Raw genomic sequence first — 13022 nt, 5'->3', positions numbered from 1 at the left:
CGGTGCTTCTTGTGCCATGAGTGAATGTGTGCACACTTGTAAATCTGAGCAGGGATATAATTTTAGAATCCAGCTCCATTCTCAATTTAGCGTCAAATTACACTCTCACCTTCCCCCTGTAGTGGGTTCATCTGTTCTCAAGGGCAGTCAAGAACCTCACGGAAGACAGACAATGTAGAGCATTTGTTTTAGCATTTGGGGAGCCAAGCATAACTACACCTGCAAAAACAAGCACACCAACAAAATGTGTGCTAAAACCCTCTACCCGCAATCCTACTACCCTCATATTTATTTCATTTTATTATTTTATTATTATTGTTAAGACCCTTCCTATTAACATCGGTAACTGACTACAAGCTGATATAAATCTGACTTTATAATGCCCCTTGCCACATACTTTTTTTTTTTTTTTTTTTGCGGTACACAGGCCTCTCACTGTTGTGGCCTCTCCCATTGCGGAGCAGAGGCTCTGGATGCGCAGGCTCAGCGGCCATGGCTCACGGGCCCAGCTGCTCCACGACATGTGGGATCTTCCCGGACCGGGGCACGAACCCGTGTCCCCTGCATTGGCAGGCAGACTCTCAACCACTGCGCCACCAGGGAAGCCCACCACATATATATTTTTAATAGAGCCCTAAGCCTTGACCATCTGATAGAGACGTCGACATTGTTTTGCTTTAATATGAAGGTGCTGAAGCTTTCCTGAAAATCCCTTGGATAAACTGTACCTTCTGCACGAGCCCAGGGAGAGAGATCAGATCCAGCCCAGCCCTACAGAGGGATGGACCAGCTGCTCAGAAGCTGAGAACAGTGTGTGACCGGGGGTGGGAATTGCCCCCATCCCCCAGTGGACGGCCAAGCAGGGTGGACCACAGAGGCACCACCCTGTGCTGATGCCCATGGCCACCCTCCTCCCTCCCCCAAACCCCCAGGCTCTCTGAGCAGGGGTGAGTCGAGCCTTTGCTCCCGAAGGTGACAACTTTCGAGGCAGCAGGGGAGCAAAGAGAAGTGAAAGCGCAGGGGTTGGGGACCTGAAATTCACTGTGTGCACATGTGCTTGCAGGCAGGGAGGGCATGCACCCCCGGGTCTCTCCCCTGGGCCTCTGCACTGAGAGAAGTGAAGGACAGAGGGGGTGAAGTGCTGCGGGCTGCTGTGCTCTCCTGGCCTCAGTCCCTCCCCAGCTCCTCCACAAACAGGAGCCCCCAACCCTGCCCCACCTGTCCACACCCCCTCCCTCCTCCCAGCCTGCCAGGCCATGGGCAGGGATCACCCTAGAGCATACCTATCAGAGGCATGTCCAGCGCGCCCTCCATCCCCAGCACCACCATGACCTGTGCCTGGGGAGTTCGATCCCCCCACGGGCACTTCCCCTTCTCTGGGCCCTAAGCAGGCTGCATTAACAGCACCAGTCAAAACCAAACAGAAACAGAAACCAAAGCCCACATCCTGGCAGCACAGCCTGCTGGTCGCCACAGTTAGCCCTGGGGGCCCGAGGCTGGTTAGGGTGCTGCCCTGACAGATGAAGCGGGGCAGTCAGAACAGGCTCCCTCCTGGGGCCAGCCTCATGCTGGACACCTCCTGCTTCCTGGTCTGCAGGCTCTTCCCCCAGGGAGCTGGGCAGGCAGGGGCGGGGAGGCGTGCTGGACGAGGAGCTGATGGGGGTCCCACCTCTGCCTCCAAGTGCACAAGCTGTCCCCAGACCCCTCTGACACCATCTGGCCCCTTAGACAGCGTCCCAGGGTGTAGAGGGCATGAGGCTCCCTTGAGGACAGCATGACCTGAACCAGAAGTTTTTGGAGTAGAGGAATGTGTGAAGAGCCCTTATACAACTAATATGTGGTAGTACTTGTACTTTTTCAAGTATATCACCTCTCGTAATTCTCCCCAGACTCCTGCAGGGAAGGCAGGAATTATCCTACCTCCCCACCCCCACCCTGTCCCCAACCCTGCTGCATTTTAAAGATGCAAACACTGAATCTCAGGATATTAAGAGATCAGGCTAAATCCATACATTTGATTCAAACGCTGGTCCTCGGGCTCCAGAGTCACCCCTCTTGCCATATAGCATACCTTCAAACTGCTTTCCATCCCAATCTCATTCTCAAGGCACACAGCTGCATGCACTCATCCTTCATTCAGTGTAATCTACATAGTCCATCCCGTAAGCAGCTTATTTGTAAATGTACAGCCAAGTCTGTCCATCCAGCTTCTCCTTCAACATGTCCCGATGCCCCAGAAGCTTGAAGGAGCAGAGACCACCATGCAATTTCAAGCCCTGTCTAACTGCCCTCCTCTGCAGCCCACCATACCCACTCCTCCTCTGAGACCCTGCCCCCTCTTCATTCCTTTGTGATGCCATCCTCCCACAGCCCCCCAGCTATTCCATCACTGATGTTCTCACAGGACTTTGAACAGCCTCCTATTGAAACATATTGCCCCATCTTAAAATGATTATGTGTCTGTTTCCCCCTCCACATGATGAATTCCTTGAGACCATGAAACTTCTGTTGGATGGAGGGACAAGCAAGGTAGAGAAGGATCCAACTAAATTACTAGGTGATTGCAACATCCAGTGTTATTAACCAAACATAATGATGTCTGGTGTTCTTCTCTAATTTTTAGGCCACCATCATGGAAGGGTTCTCTCCCACAAAGCACCATAAACGTTGATTTACAATGGGCAGGGCTGTCTCTGCAGACCAGGGAAGAAAGGAGGGTGCTCACTATCCTTTCTCCCACCTCCAAGAGCCATCACCCAGGCTGAGAGGTGAGGATAGACGGAGTGAGTGCCTTGGGTCTGGACAGTACAGAAGACATGTCACATGAGGAGGGATGGGGCAGGAACAGAGTGTCCTAGGCATCCCGGGAGACACCGCAGGCTTTCACATGGGCAAGGAGCCAAGCTCAGGTTCAGGTCAGAGAATAACAGTGCCTATTCTGTTATTTCTACAATGTGCTGGCATTCTCAAAAGAAGCATCCAGTTTTCATATATGTAGGATTCATTTCCCAAAGAGGTTTAACCAGCAGCTGCTGGCAGGAAATTCTCTCCGCATCATTCTCTCTCCTCCCCTATAATTATTTAAGGTAAGCTGGGCTTGCAGGATTGAATCTCTGCTTCTCTGACCGGCACCTCGAAATCAAATCTACCCCCATCCACCACCCTTCTCCATGGCCTGGAACCTAAGAGTGAAGCCAGGAAGTGGCAGGCAAACACTATCCCTTTTTCTCTCCTATTCTCCTCTTCCCCAAATCACCCCACCCAGGTGCCCATAAAGTAAAGAGAAGATGCCCCAGAGACCCATTGGGGAGCCCTCTGGTTTTTCAAACCCTCCCCAGTTCTTCCCTTTTGACCCAGAACAACTGTTTTCACTTGTCCTGTAGTAAGAACAGCCCTGAACACAAGTGGATTGGCAACTTCCCAAACCAAGGAGTGACAATGCTCAGCTACAAATGCAATTGGAATGCCACAACCCGCAGGCTGTGTCTCGTCAGCTCCCCCTTGGGAGCAAGGAGACCCAGGCCCTGGGGCCTGGCTGGCATGGGGAAGAAAGGGTGTAGATAGGGGATGGACACCCCACCCTCCACTTGGCCGTGTCCTTCCATTCCATGCCCCTCACTCTGGGCTTGGAATCTGGGTTACCCTGCCTGCTGGACATCTCATCACCCTGTCTTCTGTCTCACCTGCAGGCTACCCTGTCCTGACAACCTCCTCTTCTTCCTTCCTCCTCCCCATCCAGCCCACTCTGCCTGACACACCCCTCCCAATGTCCCCCCTGGAACCAACCCTGACCACCCATCCCCTACACCTTAGAGGTGGTCTCTGGCCCTGTGCTCCTTTCCTTTCCCTCCCATCCCACCCCCTGGCACTGTGTAGCTGCTGCTCACTGCCTGAAAGGCTGGACAGCTGCTGGGCTCTCTAATTAGCTGTCTGGCCGCCGTCCCAGAGCAAGGCATGTGTTACTGTAAAGAGCTGCCTCACCTCCCCTTCATCAATAATCCCCTATGCATATCCCATCAGGCGGCAGCTGAGGGGCCCTAGAATCCTCATCACGTGAGAGCAGCAAGGCTCCTTCTGTCAGCTGGACAGGAACAGGCAGTGGACTCACAGCCTCACCACAAAGTGACCAGGAATTTATGTATCTGGTTTCTCCCTATGACTGCCCACATCCTTCAGATGTCCCACAGGTGAATCCACCGCACCATGCCTTTGGAGCAATGGGGACCCTGCCCCTTTGTTGCCTCCCCGGTAGAGGCAGAAAGAAGCCCAGTTGGTCTTTCGGAGGACAAATCTGGAGCATCTCAACAGCGTGACACCCAATGCCCTACTTTTCACAGCTTGCTACAGCCAAGCCACCCCCAGAGATTTCTAAACAGCCAGGGGACCTGGTCCCAGAAGTCCTGTGGAGGCTGGTTTGTTTATACGAGGTGTTGTATTCCAGCAAATATTGACTGAGTACCTGGTGAAGGCCAGGCACTGTACCCCATGTGAACTAGACAAGGTTCCTGCCCGCTTGGTGCTCACAGTTCTGTGGGGAGACAGACAATAAGTAAGCCAGCCAGCACATACTGTAATGTCTGGTATCAGGCCATGAAGGAGGGCAAAGGCCTGGTAGGGGAGAGAAAGAAACCAGATGCTGGAGGGCGAGTCTTAAACTTCTCTGAGGATCTAGCATCAGGGCCTAGATCAGAAAGACACAAAGAAGCTTTGCAAAGAGCTTTGGGAAGAGCATTCCAGGCAGGGCGAACAGTAAGTGAAACAAGGTAAACAAGTTTGAGAAATAGCCAGGCCAGAGAAGCTAAAGTTTGTGTAATTAGGGGTCAGACATTCCCTGCCCCTTATCGCAAGAGTCATCTGGTGATCCCTACAGGGCCAACTAGGTCAGGGCAAAGTGCCCAACTGCCAAATAAATGTAGCCAGTCAACTGAAGATTCTTCTTGCAGGCAGGGGCTGGAAACCGTGAATTCCTCATCAGCTATTGCTTGGCAATTTTATTAACAAATGAAGGGATGGTGAAATCCTTTGACTCATGGCCTGGAATTTCCATCTGTTTCTGATCAAAAGAATTTAAGTAACTTTACCAGGTCCTCTCTAGCCTGGGTGTTTCACCTTAACAATAAGGTAAATATTCCTTTTTACTCCAGGTAGTTTGTTGGATTTTCTGTCACTTACAATCAAGAAAATTCTAACTAGCACAGGTGATTTTTCCTCCTCTGGAACACACCTAGCTGGCACGAGAGTCACGTATCTGAGCACCACCTACCCATCTCTGCTGCTGTGAAAACCAGTGGCTCTGCCCTTTGCAGACAGTAAGGGGCAGAATCTCAAATAAGAAAGTCAGATGCCTGGCATGGTGGGTGAATCTCAGCAGGATGGCTATAGCTCTAGGGGCTCCAAATCACCCTTCCGGTCACTGATTTTGTCAGTTCCCCTTGACTTACCTGATCCTTGCCAGGAACTAGCACACTTTGACTTCTGCAAACAGGACATGTGAAAACTAGTAGCCTAGAGATGAGGCCCAAGCCAAGATCAAGAAGTGCACAAAGAGATATTTTTCTGAAAACTGCAGAACTACACTACCCAGTTTGATAGCCACTAGCTACATGTGACTCTCTAAAATTTAACTTTAAAAATGAATAAAATAAAAAACATCAGTTCCTTAGTCTCATTAGCTACATTTAAAGTGCTCAATAGCTACATGTGGCAAGTGTCTACCATACTGACAGTGTAGATGTAGAACATTTCCATCATCACAGAAAGTTCCACTGGACATTGCTCTAGAACTTACCAAGGGTGATGAGAAGGCTGCCAAACACACAGACCTAAAGCTGAGCTGAGCTTCCTTGCTCTTGGAAATCCTCTTTTTTTTTTCTGAACAGACACCACTTCCCTCATTCTCTCCCTCAAGCCTAGTTAACCAAGGCTGCCATTGTGAGATGGGGGAGGATGAACCCTTGTTCCAAGAAAGTCACTGTCTACTGTCTGAAGAGTGACTTTTATCCAAGAGGCCAGGAGAGGGCTCTGGCCATTAGTAAAATGAGGCCAGCCCGAGTCTCTGGCTATAACTCAGTGTAGGGGGTGCTGCTTGGAGTATTTAAATAACTCCAAACCATTTATTGAGTACCCTCTATGTGCCAGGCAGGTGTCACACAGGTCTTCTCATGTGTCCCCTCCATGAGCCCATGAAGCAGGCATTAACTCCGATTGACAGGAGGCAAGGGAAGCTCAGAGGTTAAATGACAGCTAGAAAGTGGGAGGGTCAAGGGTTTCATCAGCACTTTCCCCCTGCTACACCATTCATGGGAGGTGCAGATGTGCAGACAGGAATTGGGGGACTTAATTTACCTATGGCAATGGGCCACCTAGAGCTGCCCTTTTTTCTCATGGCAGACAATCTCATGTAAGCTGCCCCTTCCAGCTTACTCAAGCCCACCCAGGGGCTTGGGAGAGCTGCCTTCCAAGGGTCTGCCCATGAAGGTCCAGTTATTGAAAGACACCATATCAGAACAAAAGGAAGGCCACCAAAGGAAGTACAGAAGATAAACCCTGGAAGCGGGTAGGGGTCAGACATGTAGCATTTCTCCTGGCCAAAGAGGAGAAGGGCATGATCAATTTTTTTTTTTTAGAAAGCCATCTGGACCACGAGTTCCTTAACCTTTGCATCCTCATGTCCTGGATAAAACTCGACATACAGTAGGGACTCAAAATCCAAGTGTTGAATGGAGGGCAAGGCACGGGGGCAGGTCCTCCAAGAGTGAGGGGTCTGGCCAAGAGGAGCTTGAAGGGCAGGTGGGTTGGGGGAAGACCGAGAAATGAGTTGTTCTGGGGGAGCCGTGATGGGTGCTGTTTGCTCCATACGTGACCCAATCTGACTGTCCCTTTCCTTTAAGTAATGGCCCAGAGGAAAGGCCAGCATACACCGGGCTGGGCACTGACTGCAGCAGGCTCTTCCACCATGGGCCTTAAGCCCAGCAACCCTGGCCCCTCACTCAGCCTCTCGCCATGCAGCTCCATCTACTGTGAAAGTACCGAGCCTTGCAACACTCTCAAATATGGCTCCAAACAGCACTTAGGCAAGAGTAATTAAAGGGAATGTTATCTCAGTCAGGCTCTCATTAGGCACGTAATTAGACTGATGAAAATAATTAACATTCCTTTTGACAAAGGAAGCAGAGGACCCATTACATTCATTAGGACACCTCAAACCAGCCTGAGGAAGGCCGAGAAGAGAACTCATCACCTCCCAGGCCTGCACAGGACAGAGTCAGCATCCGGGAACCTAGACCAGGTGGTGAGTCCTGCCCTGGGCCAGGCTCCTGGGTGAGCGGACACAGATGGCAAAGGATGCCTTCATGTATGTATTACAGATAACAATAACATACTCGTACAGGCTCACAGAAAAAGAACTTGAAGGAAATGTATGACTATATCAAGATGGAAGGCCAGGGGCAAATGCCTAAATCCCCCAAGTCCCTAGAAAATGACAGAAAAGACATTTTCTAAGAAGAATAAATCAATTACAGCACCAGATAACGAGGGAATTATATGGGCTCCCTGAAGATGGAAGCAATGAAAATAAACAGGTACAGAAACCACAACCCTCCAAAATAAAACCATGGAATAATAATAAGAATGACACTCATACAGCACATATATGTGCCAGACACTGTTCTAAGCACATATTATCTCATTTAACCTTCACAAAAATCCTTTGAAATACAGACTATTATTGTCCCTGCTTTACAAATAAGACCCAGAGTTATACAGCTTTCCCAAGGTCATAGTGCTAGTAAGTGCCAGGGCTAGGATTTGAACCCCAGCAGTGTGGCTAAGGATTCTGCACTCAGTCAGAGGAGTGGCTCTGCAGGCTCCAAGTTTGGAGAGATTAGGGGCCCAGGAGAGGCCCTGAGTGGTTGGTCATAGGATTTGGAGGAGCCAGGAGCCAGGCTCCTGCCCCACCTCTCCACCCAGGCTCGTGCCGGGACATTAGGGTAGGGAGGCAAGGGGACACATACACTGCTCCTGCATCCCCGGCGGGCACATCCCACCCTCCTGTCCACAACCAGGGGCAGCTGGCTCCAGAGCACGGAATCAGGGTTCACATAGAGGTGACTGAAAAACCTCAAAATACAAAGGGAGAAACACAACCGAGACTTACCAAACATTTGACAAAAACCAAAACGACCAAAGAAGCACCAAATTAGAGAACAGAAGTTCTAGCTGGAAGACAAAATTAATAAAGTCACCAGAATGAAATGTTTATCAAAGTATGATTACTATCCTCTGAGGGATAAGAGGGGCTACTGAATCTATGAACCCAAACAAAGCTGTTGCCAGAAGAATGTTAAAGATCTCAGAAATGAAGGAAACACACCATGGTTAACCACTTATCTCTGGATGAAAGAATAGAGCGACTTCATTAAAATTTTTCTTTATATAGCAAAACTATTTTTCTCAACTTCCTATATCAAACATGTTTTACTTTCAGAATCGGGAAAGTTATTTTTTTTAAATGCCTGGCACGAGGTAGGTGCTCAGTAAGGGGGTAGATCCTGCCCCCTACACCAACCCTTGGCCCCATCCAGACTGGTACATAACTTGCTGTCCCCCAGTTTCTCCATCCATACTCCCGTCTCCGGGTTTCTCTGCACACTGTTCCCCTCCTGGAATGCCCTTATACTATCGCTGTTTACCCAGATTTGCCTGTCCTTTAAGGCCCACTCAAAGATTACCCTTCTTAATGAAATGTCCCTTCATCGTACCCAACCCACTCTGATCCCTCCTCTCCCAAACTCCTAAGGGCACTTAATTCTCCAGGGTCATAGGACAGCTCTCATTGAGCTGTCCTGTGGGGTCACAGTACTGACAACTTACATGTCCTTTACCTTTCAATGACCAAGTCTTGTCTCCCCAACTCAATGGTAGGCTCCTTAAAGACACCGAGAGGGAACTAGCTTTCATTCCATACCCCCCGTGCCCAAATAAAGCTGAGAAGCTTTTGCAAGAACATTCTTATGTGTCCGTTGAGTGAATGACAAATTAGCTTCTGTTCCTGGTGCGAGGAGGAAGAGGAAAACTATTGTGGAAATGCGGTTTCTCAACAGGGCTGGGCACAGCACAGCAAGGTCCTCCCATGTGGGTGATGCCCTCGAAAATGGGTCACCTGGTCCCAGATAGCTTGACCTCCCATGCCTTGCCTGGGATCCAGAAATACCTGCAAACCCAGGGTGGATGATTGGTAAATCTCGGGGCAAAATGTGGATAAGGAGTAAGACATTTATATGGTCTTAGGTTGTCACCCCACAGATTGCTTATTAGTAGCGAGGAAAAATCAGTAAATGCACAGTGAAGAAATCGGACACCTTGACGAAGTGATCCAACTGAACATCACACATAGGGGTGAATGGACATCCGGTGCCTCTGGATGTAATACAATGAAAAAGATACAACATCACTCATGTGTATGCTAGCCAGGAGGGTATAACTCAGTCTAAATGTGAGGCAACAGCAGAAAAATCCAAAAGGAAGAACATTCTATTTTTTTTAAAGGGGGAGGGGGAGGAGGCTATATTCTTAAAAATGTCAATGTCATGAAAGACAAAGAAAGGCTGAGGAACTGTTCTGGATGAAAAGACTAAAGAGACATAACAACTAAATGCAGTTCTGGATCCTGGACTGGAGAGGAAATAAATGCTGTAAAGGACGTTATTAAGTCAATCAACAAAACTGTAAGATAACCAGAAGATTAGATAAAAGTATCATATCAAAGTTCAATTTACCGAAGGTTCTGTAAAACAATATCCTTATTCTTAGGAATCCACACTGAAGTATCCAGAGAGAAAGGGCCATGATGTAGGCAACTTACTCTAAAAAGGTTCAGGAAAGGACCTCCCTGGTGGTGCAGTGGTTGAGAATCTGCCTGCCAATGCAGGGGACATGGGTTTGAGCCCTGGTCGGGGAAGATCCCACATGCCATGGAGCAGCTAAGCCCGTGCGCCACAACTACTGAGCCTGCACTCTAGAGCCCGAGAGCCACAACTACTGAGCCTGAGTGCCACAACTGCTGAGCCCACATCTCACAGCTACTGAACCCGCACACCTAGAGCTGGTGCTCCACAACAAGAGAAGCCACCGCAATGAGAAGCCTGCGCACCACAACGAAGAGTAGCCCCTGCTCGCCGCAACTAGAGAAAGCCCATGCACAGCAACGAGGACCCACGCAGTCAAAAATAAATAAATTTAAAAAAAAAAAGTTCAGGAAAAAGAGGGAGAAAGGGAGAGAGAGAGAACATGAATGATAAAGCAAATGAGGCAAAATGTTAAAAAATACTGAATCTGGATAAAGAGTATATGCGTGTTCTGTACTATTCTGGCAACTTTTCTGTAAGTTTGAAATTACTTCCAAATAAAAAGTTTGAAGAGGGACTTCCCTGGCGGTTCAGTGGTTGGGACTTTGTCTTCCAATGCAGTGGGTGTGGTTTGATCCCTGGTTGGGAAGCTAAGATCTCACATGCCTCATGGCCAAAAAACCAAAACATAAAACAGAAGCAATATTGTAACAAATTCAATAAGGACTTAAAATAAAAGTTTGGAGAAAAAAAAAAGGGGGGTCCCTTCCATTAGACAGGGTGTGGTAGAGTGGAGCAGACATGGAGGGTGAATCCAGGGAGGACATTTGTCATCGCATGTCTACACTGGCCCCAGAATTCCAGCCCTGTCAAAATGTCCCTCACAGACACATTTCCTCTCCAATGTGGCCCTCCCCTTTTCTTACTTCTCCACCTATTTACTCCTTCCTCCACCCAAGATCAGCAATCTTCCAGGAGGCTGCCTATCAGTACCACAGGACAGAACTGGTTAAACTTTTGCATCTATTCTTTTATGTAGTTAATATTTTCTGGAGATGTTCTGACACCTGTTTTGTCCACAAGCCCATACTAACAAGTCAGGTTATATTTGTTAAGCCACAGCCTTCTAGGTGTTTCATGGCATTTCATTCCCCCCCCCCACAAATTTGTGGTTAGTCCTATTCATTCTGCCTGACTTCAGGCCTTTAGACCACGTTCATCCCTTCTGAGAGCTCATGCTGCAGGCTTTCTAGGGTAGATGCTCTGTTTCCCACACACCCCACCACCATCACCACCACCTAACTCCAAAGTAAACCCCCCTCCCTCCCCACCCCACCCACAAGCACAGCCCCACTCCCCAGGTACTATGAGGAGGTGTAGCCACTTTAAATAATGCACCTCTTTAAATAAGAGCCAGCTGATGGAGTCTCTTTAGGCAGCCTCACTGCAGGAAAGGGAATCGAGCAAACCATCTCATTGTACAACTTCATTTATTTATTAATTCAGAAATCCTTATATGCATCTTTTATGTACAGACTACTCAATGCTAAGTGGGTTGGAGTATGAAAGCTGAAGCACAACAGTGGAAATTCTACTGTAGCGTCAAATACCAGAAGCCTAAAAATAATAATAACCTCCATTCTGACAGTGCCTTTTACTTAAATGAACTTACTTCAAGTTTATCTCATTATTCATGCATTCCTTCACACGTTCCTTAAACAATTACTCAGCATCTATGTCATGCCACCAGGTACACGCAAAGACCCAAGAGGCAAAGAGCCAAGCTCGGGCCACAGGTGGCTGACATTCTAAGTGATCCTGGATTGCCCAACTAGCCCACTAGACACACACTGAGGGCACCAGCCACGATGGGACATCAGAGAAAATTATTCTAAAGAAGAGAAAATGAGTGAGAATCAGAAAGAAGCTACTGTGGCATCAGCACACAAATTTTGTTGCTTCCAAGTACATGATTTTATATTATAATTTAGAATTATACTCATTTATTTTTAATTACCGTGGGGACCCTAAGCCTGTCAGTGCTGAGAGCCTCTAAAGATCTTAATCCAGCCAAACAGTAAGTAGAAGTTGCAATCCTAAATGCCAACAAGGGTCAAGCAGTCAACTCAAATTAGCCAAGACTCCAGAGCTATTAAGAAAGCAAGACTGACAGGAGAGATTTATTTGGCGGGCGGGGGAAGGAGAGGGAGAGAGAGAGAGGGAGTGGGGGAGAGAGAGGGTGAGAGACAGACAGAGAGACAGAGAGAGAATGGCATCCATACTTCTGACTTGAGCAATAGCGGGCTCATTCCCTTTGAGAAGAGGGTTCCGGCAAAGATGTGCATCGGAGGTGACCCACAATGAACTTCATTTCAGATGCTCTAAGTGTGAGATGCCCACAGGACTCTAGGCTGGAGGCAGGTCTGGGACCCCTGCTGGATGGAGCAGCAGAGAGGAGGACCCTCTGGGGAGAAGGTGCAAGAGGTGACATCCGGGGCTGGCGGAGGAGGAGGTACTGTGAAGGGGCCTGTGGAAAGGCCAGGGAGGGAGGAGGACACCAGGAAGGGGCGCTGCCAGGGAAGTGGGGGCAGGAGAGTGTCAGGAGTCACAGGCAACGGCAGAGGCAAGCCGGACAGGGACCGAGGAGATTTAGCAGAAAGAGGTCTCTGGGGACCATTTAAGAAGGAGGTATGACTGCAGAGGGAGGTGACTGAGACAGTGTGGACAGATGACTCTTTTGAGAAATTTACTTGTGAAGGAAAGGAGAGAGAAAAGCTGCTGGAGGTGTAGAGATGGGGGCAGGGGGAGGCGTCCCTTCTCCCTTTCTCCTTCCTTCTTTCCCAGATAAGAGAGACCTAAGGATGTTTCAAGGCCAAGAAAAAAAAACACAGCGAGGGAGAGCTTGTGGCTGGGACATACATTGTGGGGCACATATGGATGCTCTGGGCTGTCCTGAGGTCATGGGGAGAGCACAGCAAGCCACAATCCCAAAGGCCAAGGACACGTATGTCATTATAATCCCTTTACAGAGAGGAGACCCAGGTAGCCAGAGTTAAGGTCATACAAGTACTAAGGTGCTGTGGCCCAGACCCAGAACACAGATCTCCCAGTTCCTGGTCCTGGTCCTTCTTCCAGACCACTAGTTCTCAATGGGGCCACCCCTGGGATGGCAGG

At 48.9% G+C, this 13022-nt stretch overlaps 1 protein-coding gene across 2 annotated transcripts in view; it reads right to left on the bottom strand.

Annotated features, from left to right (window-relative positions):
• TMEM229B (transmembrane protein 229B) overlaps window positions 1–13022 on the bottom strand; it is a 40361-nt gene that overhangs the window by 15055 nt on the left and 12284 nt on the right. The gene's annotated exons all lie outside the window — the stretch shown is intronic.

Source organism: Kogia breviceps, chromosome 3, assembly GCF_026419965.1.
Source record: "Kogia breviceps isolate mKogBre1 chromosome 3, mKogBre1 haplotype 1, whole genome shotgun sequence".
Lineage (NCBI taxonomy): Eukaryota > Metazoa > Chordata > Mammalia > Artiodactyla > Physeteridae > Kogia > Kogia breviceps.
The sequence above is the reverse complement of the archived record's forward strand: the minus strand, read 5'-3'. Positions and strand labels throughout refer to the sequence as shown.